Genomic DNA, 24,062 nt, shown 5'->3' with positions numbered 1-24,062 from the left:
ACACCTCCTTTAAATCGCTATGCTGCTCTCTGGTGGCCACAAATTCACACTGCAATACAAACATGATGCCTAAGGACTTTATTCTGCATTTTTTGCATGAAAAATGAAGCACACACATACAAAAAACAAAACATACACTTTCTGTAAATTATTACAAAGCATCGGTAGCAAACACTCAGCTCCACTGTGCGGCAGGTTGTTTAATTAAAGCAAAGGCCCCCCCCTGCAGCTACTGACCCCCTGCCACGACCAGCCTGAGCTGAGGTAGCCAGCATTCATTTGTCATGTGGTAAAAGAGGCTGACACATTATTAGCTGGTCCTTTTATATATGAACGCCTCGCGGCTACATGCACGCCCACAGACGGCAGGTTTAATACTCTGCAGGAACGATCAGCGGTAATTAAAACCAGGCAAAAGACGAAGGATGCAGTGAGTTAAATTCCCCAGAGTGGGGAACGAAGTGAGGTGTCTTCTCAGAACATGTATTATTACAGCGAAGGGTGGGATAATGAAGAATGCACATAATTGCATGCACAGGATCATTTATAGTTCTAAAAATGTTTTGAAGGAAGTGCTATGGCTTTTCCTTTAATTGGTGATGCAAAACTATTTTGTTGCTGACACATAGAGTATACCATATTTTCCAGGATATAGAGCGCACCGGTATTTAAGTCGCACCCACTCCCAAATCTTAGAAGAAATAAATATGTGTACATACAGTATATTAACTGCATTGGACCATAAGTCGTGGATATATACCAGTAGGAAACATTTTGCAAATGTTTATTTACATAACTTAATAGTTTCCAAACAGTGCCTGTCACACGGCAGTAAAACGGCCGATCAAACAAAACAGAAGCCACTAGCTGCGGAAGCTAGCTCTCCAATCAGCGAAACAGACTCAATAACTCCACGGTGACATTATGGTGAATTTACGAAACTGGAACAATGCAAACAGAATGCCATTATAAGTTAATAATAGTAACAAAGACACTTGTAAAGCATTAGCATATTCGCTAATGCTAACGACTCTAGCTTGATTACATTACGACAGCACGTACAAATATGCAAGAAAACAGTCCTACAGACGTCACACATGGGACTGTTTAATAAGTATGAATTGTTTTAGTTATATTGTAAAACATACAAACGTTGTTAGAGTGATGAATGAAGAATCCTTTTGACAAGAAACGCTATGGACGAATGAAACAAGAAGTATATTTTCAACCCGCAGCACCTGCAGTGAGAAAACTCATCCAAAAGATGGCACCATAACAATAAAAAAAAAATACACTCCTTGACAGTATCTGTCTATGTTTTATGAGAACTATTTGTTAAAGTCAAAACATTATGTCCGTCAGCTAAGAAAAATCCATAAATTAGCCGCACCGTTTTATAAGTCGCATGGGTGGCTTATAATCCGGAAAATATGGTAAGTACTTGAGCGGGGGTGTCCAAACTTTTTCCACTGAGCGCCGTACACTGAAAAATAAAAGGATGCGGGGGCCTATTTGATATAGTTCATTTTCAAAGTATAGTGTTGATCGTCTGGGACTTCTTCACTTTCAGAAGAAGGCATTTTCCATGCTTTGTTTTACTAAATGTTCTGCAAACATTCTGCAAGGAGGAAAAAAACATTGCGCTTCAACACATCCAACGTCATCAGGCACCTGAAACCCAAGGTGTTCTGAAAACCTTGCTCCAAAGCCAGCCACAAAAAAAGTTGTGCACAAACTACATTTTAGAAAATAGGAAATACAAAATAAGTTATCGCTCTTTAGAAACAGTAATTGATCTTTATCGGTATTGGCTTGGGAAAAAAATACATTGTGCATCATTAGTTTTTACTGTCAACATTTCAACTTTTCCCCATTTATTTACATCTATTTGCTCTTTTATTCTACATTATATGTGTTTTTGTTATAGTATTTTACAATATATGGCGGAACACCCCTGTGTTAGAGCAATAGGAATAGAGCCTGAAGTGTGCATAAAGGTCAAATATTCAGATCCTGCAAGGGCACCAATATATGAGCTAAAATATATAAAATATAAACATATTCAATTACATGAGAGCAGCTCACATTCATATCTGCTTTAATCTAAAAAAGATAAAACACTTGTGAGTCTCTAATAAGTGTGTCCCCATCTGATGGGCCTCAGGTCCTCATGACACAGGGGACCAATTTGAGTGGTACACAACACATGGTGCCCCGTGCGGCATTATCGATTCCCCACCAGTCCTGGAGGGGGGGTTGGGTGGCGGTGGTGGTGCTGGGGGGTGCGCCAAGGCTCAATTGTCTTGGCAACCTACAATGCCATCTGTCATGTGTGTGCTGATCCACATCATGTTGCTGAGGCGTAGTTTTAATTAAATCATTTCCTTACCGACGCACCTCCTGCTAACGAATGAACACTTTCCATTTTTAAAACGTGGAGTAAAATCCATAATTTGCTGTTTGAGATTTTTTTTTTCTTTTTTTTCCATTTTTCATTTTTAACAATTTGAAAGCTGTGGAATATTGTGACAATATTTTAGGGTAATTTCAATGACAGTAGATTCACGCATAGAAATTATGACGCTCTTTTTTTTTTTTCTTTAAATCTTTAAATTCCAGACCTAATTACCTGCATGGTTAGAATTTTACTGTTAAATTAATTTAACCGCTCTCTAAAACTTGCAGCGTCATGTCGAGGATGCGGGTCATTTTACAACCAGTTTAGTCTGTACTGAACATGCAGGAAGTCTCCTTGTGTGTTTCATGTTAGGGTTGAATTATAGGTTGAAGGGCGTCCAAACTAAAAGTCGTTAATATTCACAGCCATGCTGCTCTGAATTAGATTAGCAGAAAGAAGCCACACTTAAGGAGGAAGGGGGTGGGCTGCTAGACATGGGGGACGTCCCCTGGGAAAGGGCTGCAAATGAACCAGCAGTCACACCTGAGGTACAGAGCACACACACACACACACAGACACACACACACACACACACACATACATACTGGTTATCATTTGGAATGGGTACCAAGTTTTTGATCATCACTAGTGGGGACAACGGAAAAAATATACTAGTTTTAACTAAGGATGGATACCATACAGAATTACAGTACTATTAAAGGCCTACTGAAACCCACTACTACCGACCACACAGTCTGGTAGTTTATATATCAATGATGAAATCTTAACATTGCAACACATGGCAATACGGCCGGGTTAGCTTACTAAAGTGCAATTTTAAATTTCGCGCGAAATATCCTGCTGAAAACGTCTCGGTATGATGACGTCTGCGCGTGACGTCACGGATTGTAGAGGACATTTTGGGACAGCATGGTGGCCAGCTATTAAGTCGTCTGTTTTCATCGAAATTCCACAGTATTCTGGACATCTGTGTTGGTGAATCTTTTGCAATTTGTTCAATGAACAATGGAGACAGCAAAGAAGAAAGCTGTAGGTGGGAAGCGGTGTATTGCGGCCGACTGCAGCAACAACACAAACACAGCCGGTGTTTCATTGTTTACATTCCCGGAAGATGACAGTCAAGCTTTACCATTGGCCTGTGGAGAACTGAGACAACAGAGACTCTTACCAGGAGGACTTTGAGTTGGATATGCAGACGTGGTACCGTGAGTACGCATGCAGCTGCGGCTTCCAAACATTTGATCGCTTGCCTGTACGTGCGCGCCGCTATGTGCATGTCACATACGTAACTTTGGGGACTTTGGGGAAATATATGTGCTGTATGAACTTTGGGGAGGTGAACGGTACTTGGGGCTGTGCGATTGAGTGTGTTGTGCAGGTGTTTGAGTTGTATTGGCGGGTTATATGGACAGGAGGGGGGAGGTGTTTGTTATGCGGTATTCATTTGTGGCATATTAAATATAAGCCTGGTTGTGTTGTGGCTAATAGAGTATATATATGTCTTGTGTTTATTTACTGTTTTAGTCATTCCCAGCTGAATATCAGGTCCCACCCGCCTCTCACAGCATCTTCCCTATCTGAATCGCTCCCACTGCCCTCTAGTCCTTCACTCTCACTTTCCTCATCCACGAATCTTTCATCCTCACTCAAATTAATGGGGAAATCATCGTTTTCTTGGTCCGAATCGCTCTCGCTGCTGGTGGCCATGATTGTAAACAATGTGCAGATGTGAGGATCTCCACAACATGTGACGTCACGCTACTCGTCTGTTACTTCCGGTACAGGCAAGGCTTTTTTATCAGCGACCAAAAGTTGCGAACTTTATCGTCGATGTTCTCTACTAAATCCTTTCAGCAAAAATATGGCAATATCGCGAAATGATCAAGTATGACACATAGAATGGACCTGCTATCCCTGTTTAAATAAGAAAATCGCATTTCAGTAGGCCTTTAAGTAAGCATTGCCAGAACACACACACACACACACACACACACACACACACACACACACACACACACACACACACACACACACACACACACACACACACACACACACACACACACACACACACGCACGTATCGGCCTGAACTAACAAATGGACAGCAAAACACTGCCGTTAACACCCCAACAGAGTTCGGTATACAGTACAGTAGATAATATATTCATATGTCCCTGTTCGTCACGGTTTACCTGACACATGAAACGTGTCCAAATATATCCATATTGCGCCACACGCACCCTCTTTATTAACCAGTATAACTGTATTTTTTTGCCATTCTTCCTCTTCATGATGTTATTGCTTGTATGCCCTTTGTGTGTGCGTTTTGACTCAACATCATGCGCCTCGTCTTTGTAGTCCCCGCCGCATAGCGGCATTCAAATGAAAGAACGGTACCGGTACTTTTCAAAGGCAGTTTAGTTCAATTAACCCTTGTGTAATGTTCATATTGTTGTTACTCAGCCAGTGTTTGTGGGTCTGATGGACCCGTTGAATGTTGTGGCTTTTAATGCCTCACAATCAAATACTTTTATGTTAAAATACTGAACAGACATTTATTGGATTAATGTAAACATCTGTTCACTATTTTTACATAAAAGTGTTTATTGTGAGGCATTAAAAGCCACAAAATGCAACGGGTCCATCAGACCCACAAACGCTGGCTGAGTATCAACAATATCAACGTTGCACAGAAAATGTATCTGCCAGTTTCTGCATCCCACAGGGATTCTTCTTTTGTGTTTCTGCACCTGCGGTTCCCACACAAGGTTGCAACATTGTTTGTCAACACTGTCTGCTCTCATTTTCTCGCACATTTGACCCTCTGATGTTCTGTGTACCTACACTCTGTCCTCCTCCTGTCTAGGCCTGCTGTGTGTGTGTTATGAGGACGACGTGGCGAAGTTGGGAGAGTGGCCGTGCCAGCAATCTGAGGGTTACTGGTTCAATCCCCACCTTCTGCCATCCTAGTCACGTCTATTGTGTCCTTGAGCAAGACACTTCACCCTTGCTCCTGATGGGCCTGGTTAGCGCCGTGCATGACAGCTCCCGCCATCAGTGTGTGAATGTGTGAATGTGTGTGTGTGAATGGGTGAATGTGGAATTAGTGTAGTAGTATAATAGTGTAATAATCGGGGCGGTATAGCTCGGTTGGTAGAGTAGCCGTGCCAGCAACTTGAGGGTTGCAGGTTCCATCCCCGCTTCCGCCAACTTTGTCACTGTCGTTGTGTCCTTGGGCAGGACACTTTACCCACCTGCTCCCAGTGCCACCCACACTGGTTTAAATGTAACTTAGATATTGGGTGTCACTATGTAAAGCGCTTTGAGTCACTAAAGAAAAAGCGCTATATAAATATAATTCACTTCACTTCACTTCACTAGTGTAAAAGTGCTTTGAGTTCCTTAAAAAGGTAGAAAAGCGCTATACAAGTACAACCCATTTACCATTTACCATTTTTGTGTGTGTGTGTGTGTGTAGGTGGGAGGCTGGCTGCGTGTGGTACACAGAACATCAATGTCCACACTTCTATTAGTCCCGGGTCCAGTGGACCCGGACATTTTATATGTAATAGAAATGTGTAGGGGGGGGTGTATGGTGTGTGGTCATTAAATATGTATTCTGATATATATTCTTCAAAGAAAATGAACCAAAGTCAGTGAGTCTCAGTTTGAAAAATTAATTAATTGTATCATTTTTCTTTTAATAAAAAATGAAAACGGGTCCCACAGACCCGAACACCACACAAGGGTTAATTAGTACCGCGGTACTTACCGATATACCGTACAACCCTGGTTCATACTTGTCACTTTTGGACTAGTTCAAACAGACGAGAGTTGGTTTGGTCTGTTAGTACAGTAAAGTGTCAATTTTTTCCAGCACCAACAGGAACAGACCAAAAAGGGGGGCGATGGCCACCTTAGATATGCGTCGGACTCTATTCCTGAAAGAGGTGAGTGTGAATGCTTATCGCACCAATAGAAAATGGGCCTACCGTATTTTTCGGAGTATAAGTTGCACCGGAGTTTAAATCGAACCTGCCGAAAATGCATAGTAAAGAACGGAAAAAACATATATAAGTCGCACTGGAGTATAAGTCGCATTTTTGGGGGAAATTTATTTGATAAAAGCCAACACCAAGAATAGACATTTGAAAGGCAATTTAAAATAAATAAAGAATAGTGAACAACAGGCTGAATAAGTGTACGTTATATGATGCATAAATAACCAACTGAGAACGTGCCCGGTATGTTAACGTAACATGTTATGGTAAGAGTCATTCAAATAACTATAACATATAGAACATGCTATACGTTTACCAAACAATCTGTCACTCCTAATCGCTAAATCCGAAATCTTATACGTCTAGTCTCTTACGTGAATGAGTTAAATAATATTATTTGATATTTTACGGTAATGTGTTAATAATTTCACACATAAGTCGCTCCTGGGTATAAGTCGCACCCCCGGCCAAACTATGAAAAAAACTGAGACTTATAGTCCGAAAAATACGGTAATCTACTAAGATCCCAAATACCACGCGCTAAACAGTGTGCGCCACCTATAAGATTGTGTGTACTATTGGTGGGCGTGTTGCGTGTGATCTACTAAGACCGCGTGTACAATTGAACAAATGCAAAGGTGGTGTAGACAGCCTTACGGGGCACAAATTTAACCACGGCAACCGCGGCATTTTCCGCGACCGCCCTTGTGAGAGGTATCACTCCTCTTTATTTTTGTTGGCCAAACTGTTGCACTGAATGAAGTAAGTTGTTGAAGAACAACGCTTGTTTGTTTGACTTTATCTTCATTAGCCAAACTGCTTTGTGTTTTATATTGATATTAAAAAGTAAACACCGTGGTTTTTTTTACCTTACTTGTGTTTTTTTTCCATTCCACAAAGTAATTACTTTAATAACTATTCATGTGACGCAGCATTTTGTTGATGTTTTATGGTGTATAGTTAATTCCTATACAACATTGTGGCCGTTCCACTGCCATGGGTTCCCCTGACCACCACACACTGCACGAGAGCCCCGGTATTCTGTATTCAATAATGTTTTTATTTAGTTCACTCTGCGGCAACCGCACTCGACTTTTCAGCCTTAGTCTCTCTTGCTCTCCCTTGTGCTCTCCGTCGTGTGTCTTTTCCTCTCCCCAACTCCAACAACGTGTCTCGGTCCGGCTGCTGCTAATAAGGGCGACAGGTGATTAGATAACCAGCCCCAGCTGTGCAATCTACTCACCTGCCGCTGGCTTCGAGGCCGGTCCTTACACACCCCGCTCTGCGGCAGGCCCGCAGACCACGCCCCCCTCCACAAACATATTTCGGCTCAAACTCTCAATGGATATGTCCTGATACAGCATGCACATGTACATATACATCATTTAAAAAACACCTCTCTATGAATATGTAAAACTAGAGATAAAGGCATCATGTAATAAACAATCTAACACGCTGATACTATTATTGAACAAAAACACAAATATTTGTCTTTAAATATATAGATCCAGAATCTACAGCATTTTTATTAGATATTACAAATGATATGATAGCGTCACGTTCACACCCCAACACTGCTTTACCAAACATAGTGAATAATCATGATTAATAATCGTGAGTTCAATATTGATAAAAATAATCTTATTTATTATTTTGCCCATAACCGTGCGGTATGTATGTATAAGACTTGACCTCATATATTAACATTATTTTTATCTCTTTGGACAAAAAGTGCAGTTACGTCTTGTGTCCATAAGGTGCCATCTGGCGAATTTGTCACATTTGTATTTATTTATTTATTTATAGTATTATTTTGTTTCTGCCATATTATTTTGTTTATAATGCGTGTGTTGCTTTCATATACACATTCAACTTTCTACTTGAGGTACATATATACATTTTGAATGTGTTTGTATTTAAAAAAAAAAATTTGGTTAAAGGATTTCAGTATAAGTAGCTCTAGAAAATTTTGAGCACATTTAAAATTACGCGATAATAATGATAACCGTGAGAATTTTGGTCGCAATAACCGTGATTAGAAATTTTCATACCGTGACATGCCTATAATGGACAATTGTAACGTTTGTTATTTACTTGTCGAATAAATTGATAAAAACACCCCGACATGCCTTTTTTTCTTACATTTTCCACTGTTTAAGGTATCGCATAATTAACGTTAATTGGTATAAACAACATGGGTGCACTCATTTTGGAAGCGTATGTCAAAGGTTAACCGACAACGAGAAGAGCCGAGTTGTTCTGAGATTTTTCCGAGAGATACACAAGTTGCATCAGGGTCTGGAAGGACTTCAGGTGTTTGGTGAATTTAGGTCAGGCACATGCTCCCTAGACAGGCCAAGTAGGCCGGCGTAAGGGGATACTATGCTCATTATATACATATATATATATATATATATATATATACATATATATATATATATATATACAGGTAAACCATCACTGATGGTGGAAACTTTACACTAGACTTCAGGCAACGTGGATCCTGTGCCTCTCCTGTCTTCCTCCAGACTCTGGGACCTCGATTTCCAAAGGAAATGCAAAATTTGCATGGTTGGGTGATGGTTTGGGGTGCCATGTCATCTGCTGGTGTCGGTCCACTCTGTTTCCTGAGATCCAGGGTCAACGCAGCCGTCTACCAGCAAGTTTTAGAGCACTTCATGCTTCCTGCTGCTGACCTGCTCTATGGAGATGGAGATTTCAAGTTCCAACAGGACTTGGCGCCTGCACACAGTGCAAAATCTACTCGTGCCTGGTTTACGGACCATGGTATTTCTGTTCTAAATTGGCCCGCCAACTCCCCTGACCTTAGCCCCATAGAAAATCTGTGGGGTATTGTGAAAAGGAAGATGCAGAATGCCAGACCCAAAAACGCAGAAGAGTTGAAGGCCACTATCAGAGCAACCTGGGCTCTCATAACACCTGAGCAGTGCCAGAAACTCATCGACTCCATGCCACGCCGCATTAACGCAGTAATTGAGGCAAAAGGAGCTCCAACCAAGTATTGAGTATTGTACATGCTCATATTTTTCATTTTCATACTTTTCAGTTGGCCAACATTTCTAAAAATCCCTTTTTTGTATTAGCCTTAAGTAATATTCTAATTTTGTGACACACGGAATTTTGGATTTTCATTTGTTGCCACTTCAAATCATCAAAATTAAATGAAATAAACATTTGAATGCATCAGTCTGTGTGCAATGAATAAATATAATGTACAAGTTACACCTTTTGAATGCAATTACTGAAATAAATCAAGTTTTTCAAAATATTCTAATTTACTGGCTTTTACCTGTATATATATACATATATATATATATATATATATATATATATATATATATATATATATATATATATATATATATATATATATATATATGCATGCATGTATGCTTTGGAGCTTTCAGGTTCAAACACCGAACTATCTATTAAACTTGACAAGAAGCAAGGAATCAAGCAGAGACAGAGTTCAATTTGGCTCATGAGGAGAGACGTATTGGGCTGTACACTCAGTTACAGCTTCACCCTACGCTCTAAGGTACAGTCTCACATGCTCCTCTATTTATTCGGGAGGTCCCTAGTTAACATCACTGAGGCTGCTTCTGAAGGGAGGGGTAATGCAAGCAGCCCCAATAGACACAATACATGATTATTCAAAATGGAAATGTGCTGACACTCATGATTTCGCCCTGTCTCTGTTTTGTCTGCGTTGAGGTACTCGATGTCTGTCCTTGGTTGTCAGCAGGCGGGGTCTGGAAACAAACTGCTGACACGAGACAACTCACAAAGCAAGATTACAAGTTGTGCCTTTGCACAGATAGTAAAGTTCAACTTCAGCACAATTGATAATAACTATAGCAATGGCCTTTAAGCATAAGAGTTGTGTGATAACTTTTACATAATTATTCTAACAGGAGTCTATGCCTCGAAAGAAAATAATGTTTGCCTTGGTGCCCTAAAATATGAGCCCTCCTTTAAGGCAACACTTGCCTTGACCTTAAAAAGGTAAAATTCGAGGCCTGGCCATATTTAACTGAGGTTTTTGGCATGTACTACCTGGCTTTCACCATGGAAACACACATTTACTGCACATTCATTTTATCATGCTCCTACCAGCAGATATATACCACTTTTTCTGAGGCAGTCCTGCAGTGCATCTACTATGGAACCAACTTTTTGTGCACTCTGGGAGACACTGTCACTAATCGCAAGCACACATTAGAATGTACCAGATGCAAGAAAATGTATATTGCAATAAGTTTTTTTTCATTTAAATAAAAAATTTTTTTTTTTTAAATGCCAGTCGACACCAAAATGTATCAATTGAATGTATTTTAGTCACGCCATTAAGTTTTCCAACAGCTATCAAATAAAAAAAATTATATTGCTGAATATTTGTATTTTTTTTGACAGCCCATATATTTTGACAGACATGCTTAGGATGAAGCTGCAGCGCGATTGCTTCCTTTACAACAGCCATTTCCGCGCAATTTCCAAAATTTGCACTAACATTTCAGACATGCTCAATAAAGAAAAAGCTATATTGCGGGTCGTTCTGAGGATCGGCATATTGACAGATACGCCGATCACTGCATGGCCTCCAAACACCTCCAGGCTTCTCCACCATGTGGAGGGGCGACGCCCACGGGCTGTCTGAGCGGCGAATGATCCCGAGGCGATCCACGGTCTCGAATTCAGCTCTAGAAAATCTGCACCAACGAGCGGCATCATCACTTTGGCAGTCACAAAGTTCCAACTGAAACGCTGTTCACCAAAACACAGCTCCACGTACCGTATACCGTAAGTGCGGATAAGGCTGCCATTGGCCGCTTCCATGGGGTGCACAATAGAACAATGGCAGTGAATAGTGACGACAAAGTCAAGGAAACTGTTGTGGTGGATTATGTCCTTAAAGAAACCGCTACAATATTCCATATACCAGTGGTTCTTAACCTGGGTTCGATCGAACCCTAGGGGTTCGGCGCAGCCTCCGACACGGAGGTAAAGAGACATCCCACCTATCAAATCAAATCAAATCAAATCAACTTTATTTATAAAGCACATTCAAAATTTACCACAGGGGTAGCAAAAGTCATGTAAATAAAAACGTCTCCCTATCAGCGTATGATGGATACCCCCAAACAATGTTCCCTCTAATTTTCCATCTGATTTGCAGGTTTTTTGATTGATTGATTGAAACTTTTACTAGCAGATTGCAAAGGAAGAGAATACACAGTACAGTTTACACAGTACAGTACATATTCCGTACAATTGACCACTAAATGGTAACACTCGAATAAGTTTTTCAACTTATTTAAGTCGGGGTCCACGTTAATCAATTCATGGTAATGTGTGTAAGGTGTGTAATTTGTTGTGAGTTCATGCACTGTGTTGTTTTTTTTTTTTTTGAACAAGGCGATGTTCATGCACGGTTCATTTTGTGCACCAGTAAAAAAACATACGAATTTTTCTTCAATTTGAAAAAAATATATGCATTTTTTTTCACTAAAGAAGCGTTCGGTGAATGTGCATATGAAACTGGTGGGGTTCGGTACCTCCAACAAGGTTAAGAACCACTGCCATATACAGTACATATTTAAAGATTTATTTGGCGTATCACTAGATGGGGCCTGCGTACCATTAGTGGTACACATACCACAGTTTGAGAATGACTGCTCTATTGCTTAATGCTTGCCATATTTGCTGTTATCTTGCAAACGTTTTTGGATGAAACTATGAGTGAAATTTTACTGAAACATCTGGTTTAACCCCAAATAGTTACAACTTTCAGATCCCATACAACTGTAGACTTTCCATTACAACATGGACTGTATGGAATAAGACGCCTGTGTACAGTGGATGGAGGTGGTGTAAGGTGACACCACAAGTCGCAGGCAAGTTTTGCGCGGTGGGTTCCACCTCCACCAGTGTGTGCGTGTATATTTGTGTGCATGTGTGTGCGCAGGGGGCAGCGGGATGCCATGACCATCGGGCTTTGAGTCATGTGTGCACACTCCACGGAGAGTTTGGAGCGTTTGCCGCAAACTTTCATGAAGAGGAAAAAGTGTCTGGGTTAGGGTAAGTCTGCCTTCAATGAACTTTAGCAGTGCTTTCATTACATTGTCATTGGGGGTGTTGCTGGTGAAAAGCATGATTGTCAGTAAGAGTCCACGAGATTCAAAATGGTCAAATCGGATGCTTTTATTTTTTGCAAACTAAATTTCACCAAAAAATATCAAAAGTATTAAAAAGTCATTATAATGCAGTCGATTTATACGTTGTTCAATGAAAGTGTGTGTTTGTTAGATCCATGTTTATCATTTTGACAATGTTGAACACTTTGCTTCATGGAGTATATTTAGCGAACTGTTGTCAAGCTCTTATTTATTATTATAATTACCTTACAGACAAATAAAGCTTTTCTTTAAAAAAAAAAAATAATAATAATAATTATATATATATATATATATATTTTGTATATGTTATTGTATATGTATATATATATATATATATATATATACATATATATATATATATATTGAAACAAATTATATACTTATATATATATATATATATATATATATATATATATATATATATATAAGTATATAATTTGTTTCAATATATATATATATATATATGTATGTATATATATATATATATATATATATATATATATATATATATATATATATATATATATATATATATAGCCAAGGTAAATTAATGCTAATGAAGAAGGTTGTTGCAACTGAATGAGTGTGAGCCTCAGTGGACTACAGTCATTTACATATGTATATATATATATATATATATATATATATATAGATATATATATATATATTTTGTATATGTTATTGTATATATATATATATATATATATATATACATATATATATATATATATTGAAACAAATTATATACTTATATATATATATATATATATATATATATATATATATATATATATATATATATATATATATATATATATATATATATATATATATATATATATATAAGTATATAATTTGTTTCAATATATATATATATATATATACATATATATATATATATATATATATTGAAACAAATTATATACTTATATATATATATATATATATATATATATATATATATATAAGTATATAATTTGTTTCAATATATATATATATGTATATATATATATATATATATATACATATATATATATATATATATATATATATATATATATATATACATATACAATAACATATACAATATATATATATATATACACATGAAACAAATTATATACTTATATATATATATATATATATATATAAGTATATAATTTGTTTCAATATATATATATATGTATATATATATATATATATATATATATATATATATATATATATATATATATATATATACATATACATATACAATAACATATACAAAATATATATATATATATATATATATACACACATATATATATATATATATATATATATATATATATATATATATATATATATATATATATATATATATATATATATATATATACATATGTAAATGACTGTAGTCCACTGAGGCTCACACTCATTCAGTTGCAACAACCTTCTTCATTAGCATTAATTTACCTTGGCCAGGATGTGCAAAAACAATGTTTCAAACTGGTAAACATACATCACATTCAATTTGACAAAAGGAAAAATAAATTACAATCACACAAACCGGAAGGGGAATGTACCAAATCTCGGCTGGACCGCAACAAACTGTTGGTCAGTTCATCCTTTTGTTCACGTCTGCAGATATCTAATTTTCTTATATCGCTTCACCTACCTGCGCCAACACTGTAAGTGCCTAATAATCCTCATAAATATAACTCTAAATAGCTGTAATCAACCCATTGACGCAGAGAAATAAAGTTGCACCAATACTCAGTCCCTGCAGGATCCCGTAGGCTTTTTTGTGATCGATGCGGCCAAAAATTACTTAATTCTTGGCAGCTCTTTTAGAAAGTTTGGCAAAAGTTGCAATGTTCTGAGGCATTTTTTTAAATAACATTGAATCAACTTGTGATTTTTTGAATTTATTATGATTTTTTAAGTTTTCCTTGTAACCTTAACCTAGAAAAAATCACGGGATTTTAACAACAATTGAAAAACAAATACTGTATTGATGTTTTACTTGTTATATACCCCACAGGCTTAAAAATAGACACTAGATGGCAGTAAAGGCACATGCTTAAAGCTCATTGGATTGTACTGTTGTAATTAATTATACTAATAATAATAATAATAATCAATATTAAATACAGATAGAAACACCACTAAACGTTTCCTTATTGTCTGCTGTCTGCTTTATCGACCAAAAGTTGCAGAGCTGTGTCTATTTTAAGCTTGAAAAGTGTTTGTCCATTTTAAAGATTCATTTATATTCCAACACATTTACTACTTGTACGTTAAGAGAATATGTGAACTGTTGCGAGCGATCAATAGCGGTATTTTTTGTTGGTAAATGAGAGACGATGACGGGTTATCATCACACTTCAACATCTCTGTCATGTAATCGCTGCCTCTTTGCTATGTCGGCAAATTAAAAAAAATCTGAAAATCTTAATAGTTTAACCCTGAATAAATAAGTATATAAATACATGTAAAGTAGGAAGTGTAGGAAATAAACATTTTATACTACAATACCCAGGAAGTAGGTCGTGGACGATTGTGCTGTTTGATCAATAAAGAGTTAATGAATTGTTACATGTTGCTGTTCATGCTTCAGCTACACAAGAAACAAACAAATATTTTGATTGGACAGTTGACGTGATAAAAAATTTCTACATGGCCAAAATGTGCGGGGAAGTTGCAAGCTTCAGACAAAGTGGCAAGGCCGCACATGGTCCCTTGAGAATAGTTTAATTTGCGTGAATGGACTACACAGTGCTCTCGTCATTACCAAAAGACTACGACACCTTCATCTATTTCAATTTAACAGGATCACAATAAAAAGGATGTAGAACATGTCGAACTATTCGAAAATTCATTACGTGTGTTGTCATAGGAGATTAGCTTTTGCTACTGTTTGAATTGCCTTGTTTCCACTATTTCATGACTTTATGCAGTAAGGATATGAATCTTACAACAACTCACGATTCAATTCGATTCGGATTCTTGGGGTGATGATTCGATTCAGAATCCATTCTGACTTAACTCGATTCTCGATTTAAAGCAAATCTCGCAATATATTAAAGTTAAAGTTAAAGTACCAATGATTGTCACACACACACTAGGTGTGGCGAGATTATTCTCTGCATTTGACCCATCACCCTTGATCACCCCCTGGGAGGTGAGGGGAGCAGTGGGCAGTAGCGGTGGCCGCGCCCGGGAATCATTTTGGTGATTTAACCCCCAATTCCAACCCTTGATGCTGAGTGCCAAACAGGGAGGTAATGGGTCCCATTTTTTTATAGTTTTTGGTATGACTCGGCCGGGGTTTGAACTCACAACCTACCGATCTCAGGGCGGACACTCTAACCACTAGGCCACTGAGTATTTGGTATATAAATTATAGAACAGGTTACAGGTTCCAAAATCTCTTTTTGGCTGCTGACATATGACATATACTGTATATATCAGTGATGGCTCCCTTTCTCATTTGAATTGACATATAGCCAATTACTGTTACCTTTTACCCATACCAATTATCGGTACTTTTGTGTGTGTTTTTATGTTATTAAATGTCAATTTGTTTATTGATAAATGCTTTTTTTTTGGGCATTTTGTGAGCTGATAATGATAACTGTACTGTCCAGTTGTTGTATATTGATATCATACACTCCTGAGTCGTATTTGCAAATATTACAGTATAAAGTAGGCTTTGCATGCAGTTGCAATTCCAAGACATTAGATGGCAGTAGTGTAAAGTCAGGGAGTAGTTTTTGCCATTAAGCTGAGTCTGGTATTTTGTTGCGCCCTAAAACGTGTTTATACTGTAAGTATGGTATTTATTACACACCAGCTGTTAGATTGTAACGTGCATCTTAGTAGTAGTTTTCATAACCAAATGTGGAGGTGTCGAAATCGCCATGTAAAATCGCTAATGCTAATCAGTTGCATGTCTGTAGCAAATCCAATTAACAATTTAACAGAGAGCTAGCACACTTTGAAAAGTGGAGCCTTAGTACGTTTGACTGTCTTCTATCAGGCATACTTGCTTTGACGAGAGGCAGTCTGACTTAGTCCGCTCTTAGTGCTTATTTGGCCGCCAAGTGTTTGAGCTGGCCGAGCCTGCAATCGGAAGTGACATTATGTGTCACGGTATTGAAATATGGCAAGGTTTGAATTTACGTGGATCTATACCTGGTATTACCGTCATAATTCTGCTAGTGCCTCAAAAACTACTGCATTCAGGACCCATCTTTAGTATATGCATAGCAAGTAAGCATGGAGCTGACCTAAAAAAAAAACAATTTTAAAAGTGATTCTTAAACATTTTGAATCCATTCAGAATTGTAACAAATAAAAACCACAACTTTGGATGTAAATTGATTTTTTCCAGCACCCCTAGTATGCAGCACATCATGCATAGTAACACTTTTAAAGCTCATCGTTTCAACAGTGTGCACCGTTATTCGCATTAACATCAGTTTGGCTACTATTCCTGTCAATTTGGGATTCAATACTTTGTATAAATGTAAATTATTACGCCTTTTCTTCGTTTATTTTCGGAAGTGCACACTTGTTTTGATTTTTGATCATTTGTTTTCTAAAATGTAAAAGCGTTCCTGGCCACCGTATGAAAGCCATGAAGGACGACAATTGTGTGACGTGAGAGCCACATCAAATATTATGAATACCGTATTTTCCGGACTATAAGGCGCACTTAAAATCTTTTTTTTTTCTCAAAACTCGACAGTGTGCCTTATAACCCGGTGCGCCTAATGTACGGACTAATTCTGGTTTTGCTTACCGACCTCGAAGCAATTTTATTTGGTACATGGTGTAATGATAAGTGTTACCAGTAGATGGCAGTCAAACATAAGAGATATGTGTAGACTGCACTATGATGGCAATATGACTCAAGTAAACAACACCAACATTTTATATGTTTCATTGAAAATATAGAACATTACACACGGCGCTCAAAAATCTATCAAAATGTTTTAATACGACTTTGGTAAGCTATGAAGCCGCACCGCTTGATGTGCTTCAACATACAAGTATTATTATGGTGTGTGTATAACGTAAGACATATTATCTGGCGTTTTGTTTCGCAATATTGTGCAAAAGTAACTTTTCTTACCTTCTGGTACCTGCTGATCTGTATTTGGGATCTGCATAAATCCTGAAAGATTGCGCGCTTACGCCTTTGTAGACTGTGCCGACGTCGTAGTTGATAAACTTCTTATTTTTCTCTATCTTCTAGTTATGGGGCATTCATCCTCCGCTGTTGCCATTTGTAATATAAAGTAGTGTAAAGTTCTTACTTATATCTGTCAGCAAACTCGCCATGAAAGCACTAAAACATACCGGTGTAGTGAGTTTACATTATTCACCCAAGGAACTTTAGTTATTAGAGAGTTCCGGTTGGACGATTATTCACGGGGCCCATTTCCGGTTTTGTTGTTTCCGGATGTAGAGATGCTGCTTCGTTAGTGATTTAAGTAAAGTCTGAATGTCATTAAAACAGTTAGCTCCATCTTTTGACACTTCTTCCACTCCCGTCCTTGCACGCTACACCGCTACAACAAAGATGACGGTGGGAAGACGCTGCCGAAGGTGAGCCATGTAAATAAGACCGCCCACAAAACGGCGCATGTGCAAGTGACTGTCAGAAAACTGATCTGTAAAACATAATCTATGCAACATTTTGACCAATACATGTTATATAGACCACAAGGAAGTGTTTTCCATTTAGAAAAAAAAAATAATAATATGACTAATTTAATGCACCCTATAATCCGGTGCGCCTTATATATGAAAAAAGATCAGAAATAGACCATTCATCGGCAGTGCACCTTATAATCCGGTGCGCCCTATGGTCCGGAAAATCTTTTTTTTTCCAGGTTAGCTGGCACGGAAGGGGGACGTTTTTGCCTCAGAACTTGTCCCGCTGGTGCGTAATCGTAGCTGTTTCCCTCTAAAGAAGCTAAGCTAAGCTAAGGTTTACTGTATGCGCCAGCCGAGGTTAGGCGATGCCAATCACGCAAAAAAAAGCTGCGATAGAAACACATGCAAGGACCTGTTCGTGTGTACGTGTGTCTATGAGTGTGAGTGTTGTTTTTACAGCCATGCACTTAAAGCTTTAACTGCAGCATAAAGGCTGCTAGTGTCTCAGATAGGTTAGTGGGTGACCTTTGCCTTGGCTTCCCAGCAGAGACGTCCTCGAGCAGAGATGTGATTTTCTCACCTGGATGTTTTGTTAGAGACAGACTTTCATGGCATTCGAGTCAACCTGTAAACCAGCCTCTAACTTGGCAGGCGGCCCCCGCCCATACCTTATGTCTGTCCCAAGTCTGCATGATGTGTTTACAAAAGGGCTCTTTCACTGTCTACATCTTCTCATCTGTGTGCTTGTCTGTCTCCATTCATAATACCTCTCATATAGAAAGCGTACATTTTGACACTTTTCTTGTATGTTTTGCACCCCCCCTGTACCCTACTCCGATCATGCTCACCAATTCTACAAGTCCTTAAAACAAAAACCACCGGAGGAATAAGCTATAAAAAAGTCTTCAAAACAGATGTGATGCTGCTTGTCAGGGCTCTAAACATCTGCATGCCAGGTGTGCTTGTACCTGACCATTTAAGATGAAATCATCAGTGATGATGGAATTGCACTCAAAATAGAAACACAGTTACCAAAAGAGCTTAGGTCGGATTTATAACAGAAACACTACTTTGTTTTTGGCTTAATTGCATGTGCAACAGTGAGTATTGCTGGATGACAGAGCATGTCTCTGCAATAGGGCCAAATTTGGGGCTGCCACTGACTGAATTGAGGGCCCTAAGCAGAATTTGATGCGGAGGCAACCCCATTAAAAAATGTCTTCCCTCTTTTATTTATGTGAATTAAAGTTTTTAATCAAACTTATATTTAAAGGGGAACTGCACTTTATTTGGAATTTTGCCTATTGTCAATCATTATGAAAGACATGACGACAGATGTATTTTTTTAAAATTCATTCTAAATATTAAATAAATGCAATCAAATGTCAGCTTACAAACCCCGTTTCCACATGAGTTGGGAAATTTTGTTAGATGTAAATATACACGGAGTACAATGATTTGCAAATCCTTTTCAACCCATATTCAATTGAATGCACTACAAAGACAAGATATTTGATGTTCAAACTCATAAACTTAATTTTTTTTTGCAAATAATAATTAACTTAGAATTTCATGGCTGCAACACGTGCCAAAGTAGTTGGGAAAGGGCATGTTCACCACTGTGTTAAATGGCCTTTCCTTTTAACAACACTCAGTAAACGTTTGGGAACTGAGGAGACACATTTTTTAAGCTTCTCAGGTGGAATTTTTTCCCATTCTTGCTTGATGTACAGCTTAAGTTGTTCAACAGTGCGGGGGTCTCCGTTGTGGTATTTTAGGCTTCATAATGCGCCACACATTTTCAATGGGAGACAGGTCTGGACTACAGGCAGGCCAGTCTAGTACTCGCACTCTTTGACTATGAAGCCACGTTGATGTAACACGTGGCTTGGCATTGTCTTGCTGAAATAAGCAGGGGCGTCCATGGTAACGTTGCTTGGATGGCAACATATGTTGCTCCAAAACCTGTATGTACCTTTCAGCATTAATGGCGCCATCACAGATGTGTAAGTTACCCATGTCTTGGGCACTAATACACCCCCATACCATCACAGATGCTGGCTTTTCAACTTTGCGCCTATAACAATCCGGATGGTTCTTTTCCTCTTTGGTCTGGAGGACACGACGTCCACAGTTTCCAAAAACAATTTGAAATGTGGACACGTCAGACCACAGAACACTTTTCCACTTTGTGTCAGTCCATCTTAGATGAGCTCAGGCCCAGCGAAACCGACAGCGTTTCTGGGTGTTTTTGATAAACGGTTTTCGCCTCGCATAGGAGAGTTTTAACTTGCACTTACAGATGTAGCGACCAACTGTAGTTACTGACAGTGGTTTTGTGAAGTGTTCCTGAGCCCGTGTGGTGATATCCTTTACACACTGATGTCGCTTGTTGATGCAGTACAGCCTGAGGGATTGAAGTTCACAGGCTTAGCTGCTTACGTGCAGTGATTTCTCCAGATTCTCTGAACCCTTTGATGATATTACGGACCGTAGATGGTGAAATCCCTAAATTCCTTGCAATAGCTGGTTGAGAAAGGTTTTTCTTAAACTGTTCAACAATTTGCTCATGCATTTGTTGACAAAGTGGTGACCCTCGCCCCATTCTTGTTTGTGAATGACTGAGCATTTCATGGAATCTACTTTTATACCCAATCATGGCACCTACCTGTTCCCAATTTGCCTGTTCACCTGTGGGATGTTCCAAATAAGTGTTTGATGAGCATTCCTCAACTTTATCAGTATTTATTGCCACCTTTCCCAACTTCTTTGTCACGTGTTGCTGGCATCAAATTCTAAAGTTAATGATTATTTGCACTTTTTTTTTTTATCAGTTTGATCAAATATGTTGTCTTTGTAGCATATTCAACTGAATATGAGTTGAAAATGATTTGCAAATCATTGTATTCCGTTTATATTTACATCTAACACAATTTCCCAACTCATATGGAAACGGGGTTTGTACATTGGAGTGTATGGGAGCCACTCTATTCTGCATATAAAGCCTTTAAAAAACATCCAAACACCTCCATTAGGGTTTCATATACATGATGTAAATATATATGCAATTTAGTAACAGGCACATTTATAAGTGACAAATTCATATTTACGTGTTTTGCTCATTTTAAGCACATTAATTTCAGAAACGCATTACGGTGTTTACTTTTTTTTTCACAACATCACTGATTACTACTCACTGCAGATTTCATGAGAGCCAACAAACATAATAAAACATCACTTACTGTACAGGGTCTGCTGTCATTAGGATGCCGACTGCTAGGATGTTCAAATATTCCCATTTAGCTGAAGAATGTCTCATAATCCTCGCAAACAAAAGGGGGTGGAACCAAAGGTGTCATTGTCGCCAGTTGGCTGTCAAAGTGTACCAACTTGTCGGATTACGTCTTTGTTCTTCTACTATCCAGGTGAGAGGCATTATTTATCTAGAATAAAGTTTGGTGAGCAAGGAAGCGAGGAAAGTGGTTAGAGTGTCCACCCTGAGATCGGTAGGTTGTGAGTTCAAACCCCGGCCGTGTCATACCAAAGATTATAAAAATTGGACCCATTACCTCCCTGCTTGGCACTCAGCATCAAGGATTGGAATTGGGGGTTAAATCACCAAAAATGATTCCCGGGCGCGACCACTGCTGCTACCCACTGCTGCTACCCACTGCTGCTGCCCACTGCTGCTGCCCACTGCTCCCCTCACCTCCCAGGGGTTGAACAAGGTGATGGGTCAAATGCAGAGGATGAATTTCACCACACCTAGTGTGTGTGTGACAATCATTGGTATTTTAACTTTAACTTTAACTTAAAAGCTGATCAGTTGACCATGTCAACATTGGCACACAAGCTTGTCTGCGTTAGCGCTTATAATAACAATATCACCAATACTTGGTTAATATTCAAGTCACGAAAAATAAAGACGGTATGGATTGATTGGGTTCTATGGGCTGAATAGAGGACCTCCCATTGGCTCAGCTGTAATCAGACTTTTATTTACGTTTATTTGCGAGTTAGAATGCATTAAAAACATACAGTATATACATATGTTGTCATGTCTTTCTTAATGATTGTTAACGATAGGCAAAATTACGAAAATCCTCTAAAGGCTTAGTGGCCACATGTGTGGACAGCACCTTTTAGCTCTTATTTCCAAAATGGTGTAAACTGCTGAATTGGGGTCTTATGGCCGCTTATGTGGACACTTATACTGCCATCTGGTGGTGTCAGAAGAGTATAACATACAATGGAATTTGGAAAAAAAAAAGTGTACAAATAAGAATTACCATGTCACTACATGGACTAAGTACATCATATACAAATATGATTCTTAGTTTTTATTCTAACTAGGGTCCAATAAGCCCAAATAGCAATGACAAATTAAAAAAAAAAGCATGTAAAATTAATGGGAAAGACGTTTTAATAATGTATGTTTTTACTGCAAAATAACAAATGTAACATAATTAAAAAATACATTTCCAAACCTTCTTGAGGCAATTTCTACATGAGAACAAACCCAACTGCCTTACAAGACCAGCTCTACAGCTGCACGCCACATGGGGAAAGTGAGAGGGTCTGTGTAAATCTGACATTGTAATCTTATCAGTGACTGAGCCGAAAGGGGCTTGGAATACATTTGCGGTAAAATTTCATATGAAGCATTCTGTCATGTATTAACTGACATTTTAGATGTGCTTCTTCAGACAAAACTTTGGGGGCCTACGCACAATTTATTGATCTGTGTGTAGGGAGATGTAATCTGGGGGTCATGTTCCCTGCACATTTTAACATCCAAAAATATGAATGCAAACAAGTCAAACACTAGCGCCAGGCGAAAACAGCCACTAAGGCTTGAAGCTTGTCCCTTTACACCGCTCACAAGTTTGTCGATTGGCTATTTGGGATGCCCTCTTGCCAACGTGGCAATGACTTACAGCACGCAGCAGCTGAGAGTGAGTTGAGCTCCACAAAGCAATATGAATCAAGTACAAGTATAAGACAAATACAACATTCACTCAAAGGTAGCTATGTTGTTAACTAAGATTTGTGCTAAGGGAATAAGAACGTAAATTGCAGCTGTTTTGGAATCTTGGTCGTACAATGTCTTAAGTGACAGTATTCTGTTCCAGCGGACATTGTTTGATTCTCAGCAAGGAAATACATTCTGTTAAATTTGTTATTTTGTCCCAAAAAGTTATTATTGAACAATTGTTCTCATTCATATTACTCCAAAACATCCCTTCAAGCTACGCTCCCTGTACGCAAGCCATGTTGTGTGTGTCCCCCCACCCACAATCACACTTCTGAAATCGAAATTCCGTCCCTTGGAGGCTGAATTTTATGATAGGGACTTTTCCAGGAATATGACAACAGAGTCAACAGGAGACTAGTTGGATACCTAAATCAATCAATCAATCAATCAAAGTTTATTCATATCAGAATCAGAATCAGAATCAGAATCGTTTTATTGCCATTGTTTGAGAACGGGTTCACAAACTAGGAATTTTTCTTGGTGCAAGCGTGCAACATAAAACACATATAACACAGATTTGGTAATAACAAGAGCTGTAACTGAGCTATCAGATCTTGTTATAGACTTAGAAGGAATTCTAGGGAGCTACTGTTAGGAGTTATTGTTCATGTGCCTGATGGCCGAGGGGAAAAAACTGTTCAGGTGGCGGGAGGTGTGGGTCTGGATGGACCGTAGTCTCCTGCCTGAGGGGAGAGGGGACAATAGTGTGTGTCCAGGGTGAGAAGAGTCAGCTGTGATCCGACCCACACGCCTCCTGGTC

At 38.4% G+C, this 24,062-nt stretch overlaps 1 protein-coding gene across 1 annotated transcript in view; it reads left to right on the top strand.

Moving 5' to 3' along the window:
- The first annotated feature begins 12,463 nt into the window (after positions 1-12,463).
- Positions 12,464-24,062, top strand: part of LOC133616012 (growth arrest-specific protein 2-like) — an 82,414-nt gene continuing 70,815 nt past the window's right edge. The window contains exon 1 of the mRNA XM_061974991.1: positions 12,464-12,520. The gene's annotated coding sequence lies outside the window, so the exon portion shown is untranslated. The remainder of the gene's footprint in view (positions 12,521-24,062) is intronic.

This window comes from Nerophis lumbriciformis, linkage group LG15 (assembly GCF_033978685.3).
Source record: "Nerophis lumbriciformis linkage group LG15, RoL_Nlum_v2.1, whole genome shotgun sequence".
Lineage (NCBI taxonomy): Eukaryota > Metazoa > Chordata > Actinopteri > Syngnathiformes > Syngnathidae > Nerophis > Nerophis lumbriciformis.
Note: the sequence above shows the minus strand (reverse complement) of the source record. Positions and strands in the feature narration are given on the sequence as shown.